General features: G+C 39.2%; 1 non-coding gene across 1 annotated transcript; it reads left to right on the top strand.

Moving 5' to 3' along the window:
• The first annotated feature begins 3,431 nt into the window (after window positions 1-3,431).
• LOC112739604 (small nucleolar RNA R71) lies at window positions 3,432-3,539 on the top strand. The gene has a single exon (XR_003170533.1). It is a non-coding gene; the product is annotated as a small nucleolar RNA R71 (small nucleolar RNA).
• The last annotated feature ends 12,404 nt before the right edge of the window (window positions 3,540-15,943 follow it).

Genomic DNA, 15,943 nt, shown 5'->3' with positions numbered 1-15,943 from the left:
AATCCCAGCCGAATTGCATAGGTGGCAAATGAGGTGAGGAAAGGCTAACCTTGCCATAGTGGAGGACTTGTCAGCCACCTTGTAGAGTTCTTGAGGTATAATCTCATGAACTTCCACCTCTTCTCCAATCATGATGCTATGGATCATGATGGCCCGGTCTATAGTAACTTCAGACCGGTTGCTAGTAGGAATGATTGAGCATTGAATGAACTCCAACCATCCTCTAGCTACAGGCTTGAGGTCCAATCTTCTTAGTTGAACCGGCTTGCCTTTGGAGTCAATTTTCCATTGAGCTCCTTCTACACATATGTCCATAAGGACTTGGTCCAACCTTTGATCAAAGTTGACTCTCCTTGTGTAGGGGCGTGCGTTCTCTTCCATGTTTGGCAAGTTGAACGCCAACCTCACATTTTCCGGACTAAAATCCAAGTATTTCCCCCGAACCATTGTAACATAGTTCTTTGGATCCGGGTTCTTACTTTGATCATGGTTCTTGGTGATCCATGCATTAGTATAGAACTCTTGAACCATTAGGATGCCGACTTGTTGGATGGGATTTGTTAGAACTTCCCAACCTCTTCTTTGAATTTCATGTCGGATCTCCGGATACTCATTTCTTTTGAGTTTGAAAGGGACCTCAGGGATCACCTTCTTCTTGGCCACAACATCATAGAAGTGGTCTTGATGGGCTTTGGAGATGAACCTTTCCATCTCCCATGACTCGGATGTGGAAGCTTTTGTCTTCCCTTTCCCCTTTCTAGAGAATTCTCCGGTCTTAGGCGCCATCAATGGTAATGGAAAAACAAAAAGCTTATGCTTTTACCACACCAAACTTAGAATTTTGCTCGCCCTCGAGCAATAAAAGAAAGAATAGATGAAGAAGAAGAAGAAATGGAGGAGAGGGAGAGTGGAAAGTGTTTCGGCCAAGAAGGGTGTAGAGGGGTGTGTTGTGTGAATTTGATGAAGAATGGAGGGCTTTATATAGGGAAGGGAGGGGGGAAAGGTTTTGGCCATATTGGTGGGTTTGGGTGGGAAATTGGTTTTGAATTTTGAAGGTAGGTGGAGTTTATGAGGTAGGTTTATGGGGAAGAGTGGATGGATGTGAGTGGTGAAGAGGTGATGGGGAAGAGAGATTGAGGTGATTGGTGAAGGGTTTTTGGGGAAGAGTGTTTATGGGGTTGTGTGAAAGAGAGTGGTGAGAAGAAGTGAGTGGAGGTAGGTGGGGATCCTGTGGGGTCCACAGATCCTGAGGTGATCCTGTGGGGTCCACAGATCCTGAGATGATCCTGTGGGGTCCATAGATCCTGGGGTGTCAAGGATTTGCATCCCTGCACCAATTAGGCATGTAAAATGCCTTTGCACACAACTCTGGACGTTCAGCGCCAGGTTGGTGCCCATTTTGGGCATTCAACGCTCCTTTGTTGCCATTTCTGGCGTTGAACGCCAGAACCATGCTTGTTCTGGGCGTTCAACGCCAGAATGCTGCCCATTTTGGGCGTTCAGCGCCAGAACCATGCTCTGTTCTGGCGTTGAACACCAGGCAGATGCTCCTCCAGGGTGTGATTTTTCTTTTGCTGTTTTTGATTCCGTTTTCAATTTTTATATTTATTTTGTGACTCCTCATGATCATGAACTTATAAAGACATATAACTAAGAAAAATATAGTTAGATAAATAAAAATTGGGTTGCCTCCCAACAAGCGCTTCTTTAATGTCAATAGCTTGACAGTGGGCTCTCATGGAGCCTCACAGATGTTCAGAGCATTGTTGAGACTCTCCAACACCAAACTTAGAGTTTGGATATGGGAGTTCAACACCAAACTTAGAGTTTGGTTGTGGCCTCCCAACACCAAACTTAGAGTTTGACTGTGGGGGCTTGGGTTGACTCTGCTTTGAGAGAAGCTTTTCATGCTTCCTCTCCATGGTTGCAGAAGGAGATCCTTGAGTTTTAAATACAAGGGAGTCCTCATTCCATTGAAGGACTAGTTCACCTCTGTCAACATCAATCACAGCTCTTGCTGTGGCCAGGAAAGGTCTTCCTAAGATGATGGATTCATCCTCTTCCTTTCCAGTATCCAGGACTATGAAATCAGCAGGGACGTAAAGGCCTTCAACCTTTACTAACACGTCCTCTACTTGTCCATATGCCTGTTTTCTTGAATTGTCTGCCATCTCTAGTGAGATTTTAGCAGCTTGCACCCCATAGATTCCCAGTTTCTCTATTACAGAGAGGGGCATGAGGTTTATTCCTGAACCAAGGTCACACAGGGCCTTAAAGATCATAGTACCTATAGTACAAGGTATTATGAACTTTCCAGGATCCTGTCTCTTCTGAGGCAATGTCAGTTGATCCAGATCACTTAGTTCATTGATGAACAAGGGAGGTTCAACTTCCCAAGTATCAATGCCAAATAATTTGGTATTCAGCTTCATGATTGCACCAAGAAACTTGGCTGTTTGCTCTTCAGTAACATCCTCATTCTCTTCAGAAGAGGAATACTCATCAGAGCTCATGAATGACATAAGGAGGTTCAATGGAATCTCTATGGTCTCTAGATGAGTCTCAGATTCCTTTGGTTCCTCAGAGGGAAGCTCCTTATTGATCACTAGACGTCCCAGGAGGTCTTCCTCCTTGGGATTCACGTCCTCTCCTTTCCTTACAGGTTCGACCATGGTGCTTATGTCAATGGCCTTGCACTCTCCTTTTGGATTCTCTTCTGTATTGCTTGGGAGAGTACTAGGAGGGATTTCAGTGATCCTTTTACTCAGTTGGCCCACTTGTGCTTCCAAATTTCTAATGGAAGACCTTGTTTCATTCATGAAACTTATAGTGGCCTTAGATAGATCAGAGACTAAGTTTGCTAAATTAGAAGTATTTTGTTCAGAGTTCTCTGTCTGTTGCTGAGTGGATGATGGAAAAGGTTTATTATTGTTAAACCTGTTTCTTCCACCATTATTAAGGCCTTGTTGAGGCTTTTGATCCTTCCATGAGAAATTTGGATGATTTCTCCATGATGAGTTATAGGTGTTTTCATAAGGTTCACCTAAGTAATTCACCTCTGCTATTGCAGGGTTCTCAGGATCATAAGCTTCTTCTTCAGAAGATGCCTCTTGAGTACTGTTGGATGCAGCTTGCATTCCATTCAGACTCTGAGAAATCATATTGACTTGCTGAGTCAATATTTTGTTCTGAGCCAATATGGCATTCAGAGTATCAACCTCAAGAACTCCCTTCTTCATAGGCGTCCCATTATTCACAGGATTCCTTTCAGAAGTGTACATGAACTGGTTATTTGCAACCATGTCAATGAGTTCTTGAGCTTCTGCAGGCGTTTTCTTCAGATGAATGGATCCACCTGTAGAGGTATCCAATGACATCTTAGATAACTCAGACAGACCATCATAGAATATATCCAGGATGGTCCATTCTGAAAGCATGTCAGAAGGACACTTTTTGGTCAGTCCTTTGTATCTCTCCCAAGCTTCATAGAGGGATTCACCTTCTTTCTGTCTAAAGGTTTGAACATCCACTCTAAGCTTGCTCAGCTTTTGAGGAGGAAATAACTTGGCTAAGAAAGCCTTGACCAGCTTATCCCAAGAGTTCAGGCTATCCTTGGGTTGAGAATCCAACCACAGTCTAGCTCTGTCTCTTACAGCAAAAGGGAAAAGCATGAGCCTGTAGACTTCAGGATCTACTCCATTAGTCTTAACAGTATCATAGATCTGCAAGAATTCAGTTAAGAACTGAAAAGGATCTTCAGATGGAAGTCCATGAAACTTGCAGTTTTGCTGCATCAGAGAAACTAATTGAGGTTTCAGCTCAAAGTTGTTTGCTCCAATGGTAGGAATGGAGATGCTTCTTCCATGTAAATTGGAATTAGGTGCAGTAAAGTCACCAAGCATCCTCCTTGCATTATTATTATTTTTGGCTGCCATCTCCTCTTCCTGTTCGAAAATTTCTGAAAGGTTATCTCTGGATTGTTGTAATTTAGCTTCTCTTAGTTTTCTCTTCAGAGTCCTTTCAGATTCTGGATCTGCTTCAACAAGAATATTCTTGTCCTTGCTCCTGCTCATATGACAAAGAAGAGGGCACAGAAAATAATAATAATAATAATATAGATCCTTTATACCACAGTATATAGGTCCTTGTGTTAGTAGAAGAAAAGAAGAAGACAAAGAATGTGATGTAAAGAAAGAAACACAACTGTGAGGAGGGCAGAGATGTGAGATGAGATGTTAGTGAATGAATAAATAAATAGAAGGAGATGAGAGAGAAGGAATTTTCGAAAATAAATTTTGAAAAAGAGTTAGTGATTTTTGAAAATAGTTTTTAAAAAAGGTTAGTAGTTTTTTTCAAAAATTCAAAATAAAAATAAAATAATTAGTTAATTAAAAAGAATTTTGAAAAAGAGGGAAGATATTTTCGAAAATTAGAGAGAGAGAGTTAGTTAGGTAGTTTTGAAAAAGATAAGAAACAAACAAAAAGTTAGTTAGTTAGTTAAAACAAATTTTGAAAAGATAAGAAGTTAGGAAGTTAGAAAAGATATTTTGAAATCAAATTTTTGAAAAAGATAAGATGAGAAGATATTTTTGAAAAGATATGATAGAAATTAGTTTTGAAAAAGATTTGATTTTTAAAATCACAATTAATGACTTGATTCACAAGAAATCACAAGATATGATTCTAGAACTCAAAGTTTGAATCTTTCTTAACAAGCAAGTAACAAACTTGAAATTTTTGAATCAAAACATTAATTGTTATTGTTATTTTTGAAAATTTGATATAAAATTAAGAAAAAGGTTTTTGAAAAATATTTTTAGAATTTTCGAAAATAACTAAGAAGTTTGAAAAAGATTTTGAAAAAGATGAGATTTTTAAATTGAAACTTTGATTTGACTCATAAAAACAACTAGATTTTTGAAAATTTTTGAAAAAGTCAAATCTAATTTTCGAATTTATGAGAGAGAAAAAGGGAAAGATATATTTTTTTTTATTTTTGAATTTTTAATGAAGAGAGAGAAAAACAAGAAAAATGATGCAATGTATGAGAATTTTAGATCAAAACATGTGATGCATGCAAGAATGCTATGAATGTCAAGATGAACACCAAGAACACTTTGAATGTCATGATGAACATCAAGAACATATTTTTGAAAAATTTTTAATGCAAGGAAAATATGCAAGACACCAAACTTAGAATTCTTTAATGCTTAGACACTAAGAATTCAAGAATGCATATGAAAAACAAGAAAAGACACAAAACATGCAAATGCAAAGATCAAACAAGAAGACTTACCAAGAACAACTTGAAGATCATGAAGAACACTATGAATGCATGAGAATTTTCAAAAAATGCAAGATGCACATGCAATTGACACCAAACTTATAACATGACTCAAGACTCAAACAAGAAACACAAAATATTTTTTGATTTTTATGATTTTCTAATTTTTTTGGATTTTTATTTTATATTTTTCGAAAATTATTTAGAAAGAAAGAAAAATAAGGATTCCAAAATTTTTAATATGAATTCCAGGAATCTTGCATTCTTAATTTAAAGCTTCAGTCCAGGAATTAGACATGGCTCACTAGCCAGCCAAGCTTTCAATGAAAGCTCCGGTCCAAAACACTAGACATGGCCAATGGCCAGCCAAGCTTCAGCATGTAATTCAGACATGACATGCCTGACATACCCTACAGTCGTATAACAGCTGATGGTTGGAAGCCTCAGTTCAAAAGAATTTAGACATGGCTTTACAGCCAGCCAAGCTTCACATGCTTCATGAAACACTAGAATTCATTCTTAAAAATTTTGAATCTAAAATTTTTTTGAAAACAGGTGAGAAAATTTTGAAATATTTTTGAAAAATTTTTGAAAAGAAAACAAAAAGAAAATTACCTAATCTGAGCAACAGGATGAACCGTTAGTTGTCCAAACTCAAACAATCCCCGGCAACGGCGCCAAAAACTTGGTGCGCAGAAATTGTGATTACACTTTTGATTATGTAAAATTCATCGCTCTTTCTTTCCCTGGTGATGGCGCCAAACACATGATGCCAATACCATGGTTCACAACTTCGCACAACTAACCAGCAAGTGCATTGGGTCGTCCAAGTAATACCTTACGTGAGTAAGGGTCGAATCCCACGGAGATTGTTGGTATGAAGCAAGCTATGGTCACCTTGTAAATCTCAGTCAGGTGGATATAAAATAGTAATGGGTTTTCGAAAATAAATAATAGAATAGGGATAGAGGTACTTATGTAAATCATTGGCAGGAATTTCAGATAAGCGAATGGAGATGCTTTTCGTTCCTCTGAACCTCTGCTTTCCTGCTATCTTCATCCAATCAGTCTTACTCCTTTCCATGGCTGGCTTTATGTGATACATCACCATTGTCAATGGCTACTTTCGGTCTTCTCTCGGGAAAATGATCCAAATGCCCTGTCACGGCACGGCTAATCGTTTGGAGGCATCACCCTTGTCAATGGCTTCATCTTATCCTCTCAGTGAAAATGGTCAACGCACCCTGTCACGGCACGGCTATTCATCTGTCGGTTCTCGATCATGCTGGAATAGGATTTACTATCCTTTTGCGTCTGTCACTACGCCCAGCAATCGCAAGTTTGGAGCTCGTCACAGTCATTCATTCATTGAATCCTACTCGGAATACCACAGACAAGGTTTAGACTTTCCGGATTCTCTTGAATGCCACCATCATTCTAGCTTACACCACGAAGATTCCGATTAAGAGATCTAAGAAATACTCATTCAGTCGAAGGTAGAACGGGAGTGGTTGTCAGGCACGCGTTCATAGGGAATGATGATGATTGTCACGTTCATCACATTCAGGTTGAAGAGCGAATGAATATCTTAGAAGCGAAATAAGATGAATTGAATAGAAAACAGTAGTACTTTGCATTAATCTTTGAGGAACAGCAGAGCTCCACACCTTAATCTATGGAGTGTAGAAACTCTACTGTTGAAAATACATAAGTGAAAGGTCCAGGCATGGCCGAATGGCCAGCCCCCTAAAACGTGATCAATAGTCTCCTAAGATGAACAATGGATTAAAACTGAGACCAAAGATGTCTAATACAATAGTAAAAGGTCCTATTTATAATAAACTAGCTACTAGGGTTTACAGAAGTAAGTAATTGATGCATAAATCCACTTTCGGAGCCCACTTGGTGTGTGCTTGGGCTGAACTTGAGTGTTGCACGTGTAGAGGTCCTTCTTGGAGTTGAACGCCAGCTTTTGTGCCAGTTTGGGCGTTCAACTCTGGTTTTGGCTCCTTTTCTGGCACTGGACGCCAGATTTGGGCAGAAAGCTGGCGTTGGACGCCAGTTCACGTCATCTATTCTTGGCCAAAGTATGGACTATTATATATGGCTGGAAATCCCTAGATGTCTACTTTACAACGCAATTAGAAGCGCGCCATTTCGAGTTCTGTAGCTCCAGAAAATCCACTTTGAGTGCAGGGAGGTCAGAATCCAACAGCATCAGCAGTCCTTCTTCAACCTCTGAATCTGATTTCTGCTCAAGTCCCTCAATTTCAGCCAGAAAATACCTGAAATCACAGAAAAACACACAAACTCATAGTAAAGTCCAGAAATGTGAATTTAACATAAAAACTAATGAAAACATCCCTAAAAGTAACTAGATCCTACTAAAAACATACTAAAAACAATGCCAAAAAGCGTATAAATTATCCGCTCATCAGTCATGCATTTTCATTCCAAATTACTTACTTAGAATGCAAGAAAGTGTATAAAACCTAACAAAAACAAAGAAAAAGGCTAGTGAAACTAGGCTAAGATGACTTGTCATCACAACACCAAACTTAAAACTTGCTTGTCCCCAAGCAAACATTTAAACATAAGAGAAGATAGAATGAAGTAGATACGTATGCATGTCCTTATTAGGCAATTAGTTGAATTTTGTTTATGGGATTTTATGCAGATCAAAAATAGCTCATTTATTACTTGCTGTCAAAATAACTATGCTTCCTTAAGGGTTCACCAAGGTTGCTGCTATGATTCCTTACCTTTTTGCTTAATCCCCTTGTTAGCTTTTTCTGCTTTCTTTTGCATTTCAGAGCTTATTATCTATTAGAGGCTTGGTGTCAAATGTTGTAGTGACCTTTGGCTTATTTTCACTCAACATTTTTTTTCACCACAGACACATGGCTCACCTTTTTCTTCCTAGGATCATTGATGCCCAGCATCTCTTTGGATTACTAAATGTTTTGTAGCTAGGTTGCTCTTTATTGTGGACTTTCAGTTGACAATCCCAAATCAGTTGATCTAAGTTGCCAAGTTTTAAGATACTTCTTAGAACCTACTTGTCCAAGCATATCCTAGTACACAAACACCACAGGCATATGTCCTAGGGTCCAAGCTATTGGTGTCTAGCCTTATTGTTTGTTTCTTTGCCAACTTTTGGCTTTTCTTCTTTCTTTTTCTTTCTGTTTTGGTTTATTTTCAAGGGGTTTTCATTATTTGAAGGATCATAGCAGCAAACTAGCTTAAGCTTTAAGAAACAAGTCATTCTGCACATTTATTTCATGAGCTAATAGTTGAATCAAACACACACCACCACTAATCTTTCATTCTAACTTTTGCAACATTGAACAATTACTTTTCTAAATCAAACATCTTTCTTTTATTCAAACAGCAAGGGAGACAAGACAAAGTATTCAAGTTAATGAGTGATGACAATTATTATGGAGATAACTTTCTTTAACTAGCCACTAATTTAAACAAAAGAAATAGTCAATCATGAAGCAATTGGAGGCATGTCATGTTTCAGACATGCATCTTCCTTATTTAAGTAAAAGCAAGAAAAGGAGCTTCACCACCTCTATTTGTTAGGCATTTCCATTCTTTTGGATTTGCTGGATTCTCCCTTGTTCTTCTTCCTTTTTCCAAGCTTGGAGTAGTCACGAACTTCTTCACTAGGGCACCTTTTGTCCCAGATGGGATCTATGAGACCTGTGAGCCCAGCTGTCTCCAATCTCTTATACATCATTGCTGTATAATGCTTGGTCTTTGCTTTCTGTTGGTCTCTTAAATCTTGGCACAACTCAAATGGTTTGATTTGTGAATTTAATCCTGGCATGCAGCGGATTAAATACTCCAACTTTGCTTGTGTATCTTCATAATGCTCTATTTGCTGCACTTGTCTAGTTTCTCCGATGGTATGATGAACATTCTTCCACTGATACAAGTTGTGAGTATATTCCCCATACTTAGCTTGGGTCAGGAACATCTTATCATATGACTCTTGAAGTCCTGTTGTTAGTTCCCTTTGTCCCTCAAGAACTTTAGCTTGAAGTTCTTGTTGTTGCGCCATTGATTGTTGCTGCCAGCTCTCCAATCTTTCCTCCATTCTGTGTTGCCAAGCTTCATTTTGCTCCCTATCCTTCGAATATTGTTCCCGGTGCTCTAGATATTGCTCTTGTTGTTGCAGATAGAGTTCCTGTTGCCTTGAATACTGCTCTTGCGCTTTCGCATTCTGTTGTGATATTTCATCAAGAACTTCCTGCAATTGACTCATATCTATGACACCCTGAGCTTGTTCGTCCCTCCTATGTGACCTTCTTCTTCGGTGAGTTCTTTCTTCTTCTTGATCTTCCTCTTCTTCTTCATTAAGGCCTTCCATTTTTCTCTTTGTAATTCCTCTGGTTCCTTTCACCTTCTCTGTATCTTCATCCTCGAAGAGCACTCCAGCCCTGTTACACAATCTCAGGATTGTGCTTGGGTGTCCAAGCCTACCCGATTTATTTGTGTCTTCAGCCATCTCCTGGATGCTATCTGCTATGAGTTGGGCAAGGTCGATTTCCCCACCATGTAGGATGCAGTATGTCAAGAGAGCTCTCTTGATTATGACTGATGAGGTATTTGCAGTGGGGAGTATTGATACCCTTACCACCTCATACCACCCCTTTGCCTCAGGTCTGAGATCAAGTCTCTTCAGACAACTCGGGGTTCCCTGTGAGTCTCTTTCCCAGTCTCTTCCTTCAATGCATAATCCCTCCAATATTTCATCAGGATCATTGTCGCCACGCAGTCTGTCTTCATAGCTAAGCTCATCGTAAGTTATGGTTCTCAACTTTAGAGCTCTTGTGATTGATGGTGGGCTAAAGTTCACTTCAACACCTCTGACATAACTTTTGTACGATGGGCTATTTTCGTTCTTCTTAACTGCATTGGCGTAGAATTCCCTTATCATCACAGCACTAATATCAGTGAGAGGACGGCACAGAAGATCCCATCTTTTTTCCTTGGTGATTTGTCGCATAATGGGGTATTCTCCCTCCTTTAGTTCGAACCCCATTTCAGGGATGACAATCTTTGTTTTCATGAGTCTATTGTATCTTGCTTCATGAAATTGGGATTTGAACCTTTTTGTGTCATAGGATGGAGGCTCTGTCACCATTGGTTCCTTTCCTGGTCTTCTCCTTGATCTTGAAGAGGCCATTGAATATGTGTGTGAATAAGAGATAGTTGGGGGTTGTGTTTGGAGTGATGTTCGGTTTTGTTGTGAAGAGAAAAAGGAAATTGTGTGCTTTGAGTGAGAATGGTCTGTATGAAAGTGTTCTTTATAATGTGTTGGAGGCTATTTATGGAAAAGGTTTTCAAGTTTCCCAACAAGATCACAAGAGAGTATTGCATTCGGTTATGATGATGAATGGTGGGGATTGAGTTGAATCGTATAGATATTCATGAAATGAATGGCCTGCATGTATTGTTGAAGCTTGACAAGGATTCTCTTCCTATTGGTTGCTTGCTTTTTCGGTGTCCAATGGTGCATGCATGCAGATTTTGCTTTCCAAGATTGGCACACCTCTCTAGGCACATGTGATCCTTCTCTTGGCTTGTCATAACCGTTCCTTCCTCTTGTCTTTTCTTCAAGCCCCTTTTTTTTCTAATTAAATCAAAATGAAATGCTTCAGAACTCATTTAAAGCACGGTGGTCAAATGGTATATGCTTATATTTTATATAATGGTCCTTAGTTGTGAAAGATCAATTGTGTCCCTGAACCAAAGTTTGGTGAACACCAAACTTGTCTCTTGCTCAGTGATTAGAATAAGCGCTTGTTACAATTGATACTTTCACCATAAGTGCCAATTTATCTCTTAGCATAAATTTCTAAAACTAAACAATGTATGATCCATCTTTGCATGACTTTGATTTTCTGAACAAAAGTTAAATTTTTTCTCAAAATTCGTACACATGCAGACACCAAACTTAATGTTTGGTCATATACTTCACCAAAATGACTAAGCATATGATCTAAGAATGCTTGAAATGTTAACTTTTGTGTGCTGTCAAGCACACCAAACTTAGAAATCTAGCATGTATTTCAAAGCAGTATATGCATCTGTCAAGGATGTTTAGACAAATTCAAAATCATGCTAAAGTGATCATGCTTTTATTGAATTTAAAAGCAAGCAGGAATCATAAATCATGGGTTGCCTCCCATGAAGCGCTCGTTTATTGTCATTAGCTTGACATTAACTCCCTCTTTTATGGTGGTTGATGACTGTAGTGCCTCAACTTGTCCCCTCTGATCGTGAGCTTCTTCTTTGTTCCTTGGTGCTCTATCTCAGCATGTTCTAGTGATAATATTTTTGCTCACAGTATAGTAATCGTTAGTGTGTTGGTCTGCTTCTAGTTGTTGATAGACTAACTGCACTTTGTCACCTTTGGAGAGCCCTTCTGTTGGAATTTTTTTGTTCTTCCAACCCTTTTTTATTCTGTTCTTGTTTTTCTTCCCTCCTTTTGTTGACCCTTCTTCTTTGAAAATAGGCTCCCTTTTGAAATTCCTTTTCTTAGTTGCCAATACTACAATGTCCTCTTGAGCTTCTTCATTATTTTGCACAGTCTCTTCCTCTTTTTGGCCTGCTGTATCATCTATCTCTTGCTTGGGAGGGAAGTTGTTGTTTGTCTTGTTGATTTCCTCCTTCCACTGCAGATTCTCCTTGTCTGTTTCTGTACCATCCTTCTTTCCATTACTGCTCTGTGTTTCTGGTAGTACACTCAGAGTGATACTTTCATTATGCATCCTGAGGGTTAATTCTCCTTGCTCTATGTCTATGATGGCCCTAGCAGTGGCCAAGAACGGTCTTCCCAGTATAATGGAGTTGCCCTCATCCTGATTCGAATCCAGGATCACAAAATCTGTAGGGAAGATGAATCTGTCTACCTTGACTAGAAGGTTCTCAATTATACCCCTAGGGCATATCACTGATTTTTCCACCAATTCTAGAGACATCTGTACTGGTTTTACCTCTTTTATGCCTAGCTTTTTCACTAGAGAGGCAGGCATTAGATTGATACTAGCTCCCAAGTCACACATCGCCTTCTTGATGGTCATACTGCTAATGGCGCAGGGTAGAAAGAAACTCCCAGGGTCCTCGAGTTTAGGAGGAAGTCCCTTCTGGATTAGTGCTCTGCATTCTTCAGTGAGCAGTACAGTTTTATTGACTTGCCAACTCCTCTTCTTGTTGATAAGTTCCTTCAAGAACTTTGCGTACAGGGGCATTTGCTCAAGTGTTTCAGCTAAGGGAATATTGATCTCTAACTTCTTGAAGATTTCAAGAAATTTTGGGAAGTGTTGGTCCTTAGTCTCCTTGTTGAACCTTTGAGGATATGGCAAGGGAGGAGTGAAGTTCATTCCCTGCCTTTGGTCCTTAGTTGGCTCTTCAATTACTTCCTTTCCCTTTCTTGATTTTTTTGGCTGATCTTTTTTTTCTTGAGCTTGATTCTGAGTTTGCTTGCTTGCTGTCTCTTTCTTGTCATTGACTTTCTCTTCTTCAGCTTGTTTCTTGTCACTTTCTTTTGGCTTCTTGGTTGCTTCTTCATTTTTCACCAAGACTTTTCCACTCCTTAGTTGTATTGCCTTGCACTCCTCTTTTGGATTAGGAATGGTGTCACTTGGCAGTGAGTTTGATGACCTTTCAATGGTGATTTGCTTGGAGAGTTATCCAATTTGCCTTTCCATATTTTTCATTGAGGCTTCCTGGTTCCTCAATGTCATCTCTTGAGTTTTCATCATTTTTTTCATTAGGAGCTCCAAGTTGTTAATCCTTTGAGATTCTTGTGAGATTGGTTGATTGTGGGGTGTTGAGGGTTGAGGGTAAGTGTTTTGATTTGAGGTTTGGTTATTGGATGGGTAATGGTTGGAGTTGGGATAGTTGTTTTGGGGTTTTTTGTAAGGGTTTTGGTTAGTTTGCTGCTGGTTGTGGTTTTGGTTGTTTCTTGAGGTATTTTGATTTGAGTTTCTCTGCCATGGTTGTTGATTCTGGTTGTGATTGTCTCCCCACCTAAGGTTTGGATGGTTCTTCCAAGAAGGGTTGTAGGTGTCACCATAGACTTCATTTGGCCCAGAATTTTGATTATGCATGTACTGGACTTGTTCTTGCTGTAGCTCTTCTTGAGTCTCTTCATTTTGCCCCCATGTGGATGATGGTTGGCTTGTGTTAACTGCTGCAACTTGGAGGCTATCAATCCTCTTGGCCATTTGCTCAAATTGTTGTTGAATTTGCTGCTGCATCATTTTGTTTTGAGCCAAGATTGAGTCCACTCCTTCCAACTCCATCACTCCTTTCCTTTGTGATGGTTGGTGTTGCCTTTGGTGAGCAAAGAAATATTAATTGTTGGCCACCATATCAATGAGATTTTGAGCTTCCTCTGCTGTTTTCATTAGTTGTAGAGAGTCTCCTGCTGAATAATCCAAAGCCTCTTGAGATTTCAGTGTCAAACCTTCATAGAAATTCTATAATCTGTCCCACTCACTGAACATTCCTGGTGGACACTTCCTGATTAGAGCTTTGTATCGTTCCCATGCCTCATACAAGGGTTCAGCATCCATTTGTGTGAATGTTTGCACTTCAGTCTTCAATTTGATAACTCTTTGAGGTGGGTAAAACTTGGCAAGGAACTTGGTTACTAGATCATCCCAATTGTTGATGCTGTCTCTTGGGAAGGATTCCAACCATTGAGTGGCTTTGTCTCTGAGAGAAAATGGAAATAGCAGTAGCTTGTAACTGTCAGAGTGCACACCATTGGTTTTGACAGTGTCACAAATTCTCAAGAAGGTGGACAAGTGTTGGTTAGGGTCTTCAAGTGGTCCTCCTCCATAAGAACAATTGTTTTGAACCAAGGTGATGAGTTGTGGCTTTAGTTCAAAGTTATTTGCATTGACATTTGGGGTGAGAATGCTACTCCCACAATGTCTAGGATCTGCACATGTGTAGGAAGCCAAAACTCTTCTCTGTGGTGGGTTGTTGTTGTTATTGGCTGCTCCTTCAGCTCCATTTGGTGGGTTTGTTAAGTGTTCCTCCATATCTTGGAATTCTTCTTCTGACTCCTCTTCTCCAATAATGTTTTTCCCTCTTTTAGCTCTTCTTAATCTTCTGAGGGTTCTTTCGTCTTGTTCACAAAAAGTGGGTGTAATTCTCCTTGTACCTGACATACAACCCAAGCATAAAAATCACAACACCAGAAAGCAATAGCACTTCAATCCATGGCTGAAGTGAAATGTTAATTGGCTTAAGCAAAAATTCAAACAGTTAGTATGTTAGTCAAAAACAGAAAAATAAAAAGTGCTTGATCTAGATCTTCACTTCACTTAATCATTGTCAATCAAATCAATCCCCGGCAACGGCGCCAAAAACTTGATGTGTGGAAAACGATCCAACACAAAACTCACCGGCAAGTGTACCGGGTCGCATCAAGTAATAATAACTCACATGAGTGAGGTCGATCCCACAGGGATTGAAGGATTGAACAATTTTAGTTTAGTGGTTGATTTAGTCAAGCGAATCAAGATTTGGTTGAGTGATTTGTGATTTGCAGAAGCTAAATTGCATGGAGAGTAAAGGGGAAGGGGAAATTTGCAGTAAACTAAAGAACAGGAAAGTAAATGTGCTGAATCTTAAAGTGCAAGTAATGTAAATTGCAGAAACTTAGATTGCAAGAAATGTAAGTGACTGGATCTTAAAGTGCAAGTAATGTAAATTGCTTGAATTGTAAAGGGGATTGGGAGTTGGGTTTGCAGAATTTAGACAAGACAGAAGTAAATTGCATTAAACATAAAAGACAAAATTGAATTGCAGTGAAGTAGATCTTAAACAGAAGAGTAAAATGCTTTGAGAATTTAAAAGACAGAGAAAGCAGTGCTTAATTTGCAGCAAAGTAAAAGAGGTTGAAGATCTCAGGGTGGAAGAGACTAGATAACAAGTCTAGATCTCAAATCCTTCCTTGATCCAACAAGAATAATTGCAAAAGAAACTGAAAAGTAAATTGCAGAAAGAGTAGAAGATGAAACAGTAAATGGAAATTGGAATTCAATTATGCAGAAAAATTAAACAAGTTCTCAAGGTGAGATTGAAACAGAAGTTCTTTAATTCTCCACCCAAGATCCAAAGCAAGAAAAATGAAAGAGTTCTCAAGTAAGAACCAAGAAGAAGAGAGATCAATTCTCCTTCCAAGTTCTCAGAAAATTCAAAGTAAAAGCTCCCTAGGAAAATTCAAAATAAAAGTCTTAGAAGTAAAAATAAAAAGTTCCAAAAATCAAAATTCCTAATTACATCAAACTAACTCCTATTTATACACTTTCTATTCTTGGATTTTGGAATTTGGGTGGACTTTTGATTTGGTGAAGAAATGAATTAAATTAGATTTTTAATCCAATTTTTAGCCCAAATTGCACTTCCAGGGGAAAGCTCAGTTGGAAAATCCAACTTAGCTTTCAAGTGTGCTGCCATCCGTGCCGAAATTGGTGCGCCTAGCCCTTGGTGGAGTGTGTGACACTAGAGCTCAGTTGGAAATTTGAACTGAGCTCTAGGCCGTGTCATGGTGCTCTTGGCTTGCTTCCTTGTTGCGCCAAGTTGCTGCTGCCCGTGTCATTGTGCGCAAGACAGCCCTCCTTAGTG

This window comes from Arachis hypogaea, chromosome 13, assembly GCF_003086295.3.
Source record: "Arachis hypogaea cultivar Tifrunner chromosome 13, arahy.Tifrunner.gnm2.J5K5, whole genome shotgun sequence".
NCBI classification, from domain to species: domain Eukaryota; kingdom Viridiplantae; phylum Streptophyta; class Magnoliopsida; order Fabales; family Fabaceae; genus Arachis; species Arachis hypogaea.
The sequence above is the reverse complement of the archived record's forward strand: the minus strand, read 5'-3'. Positions and strand labels throughout refer to the sequence as shown.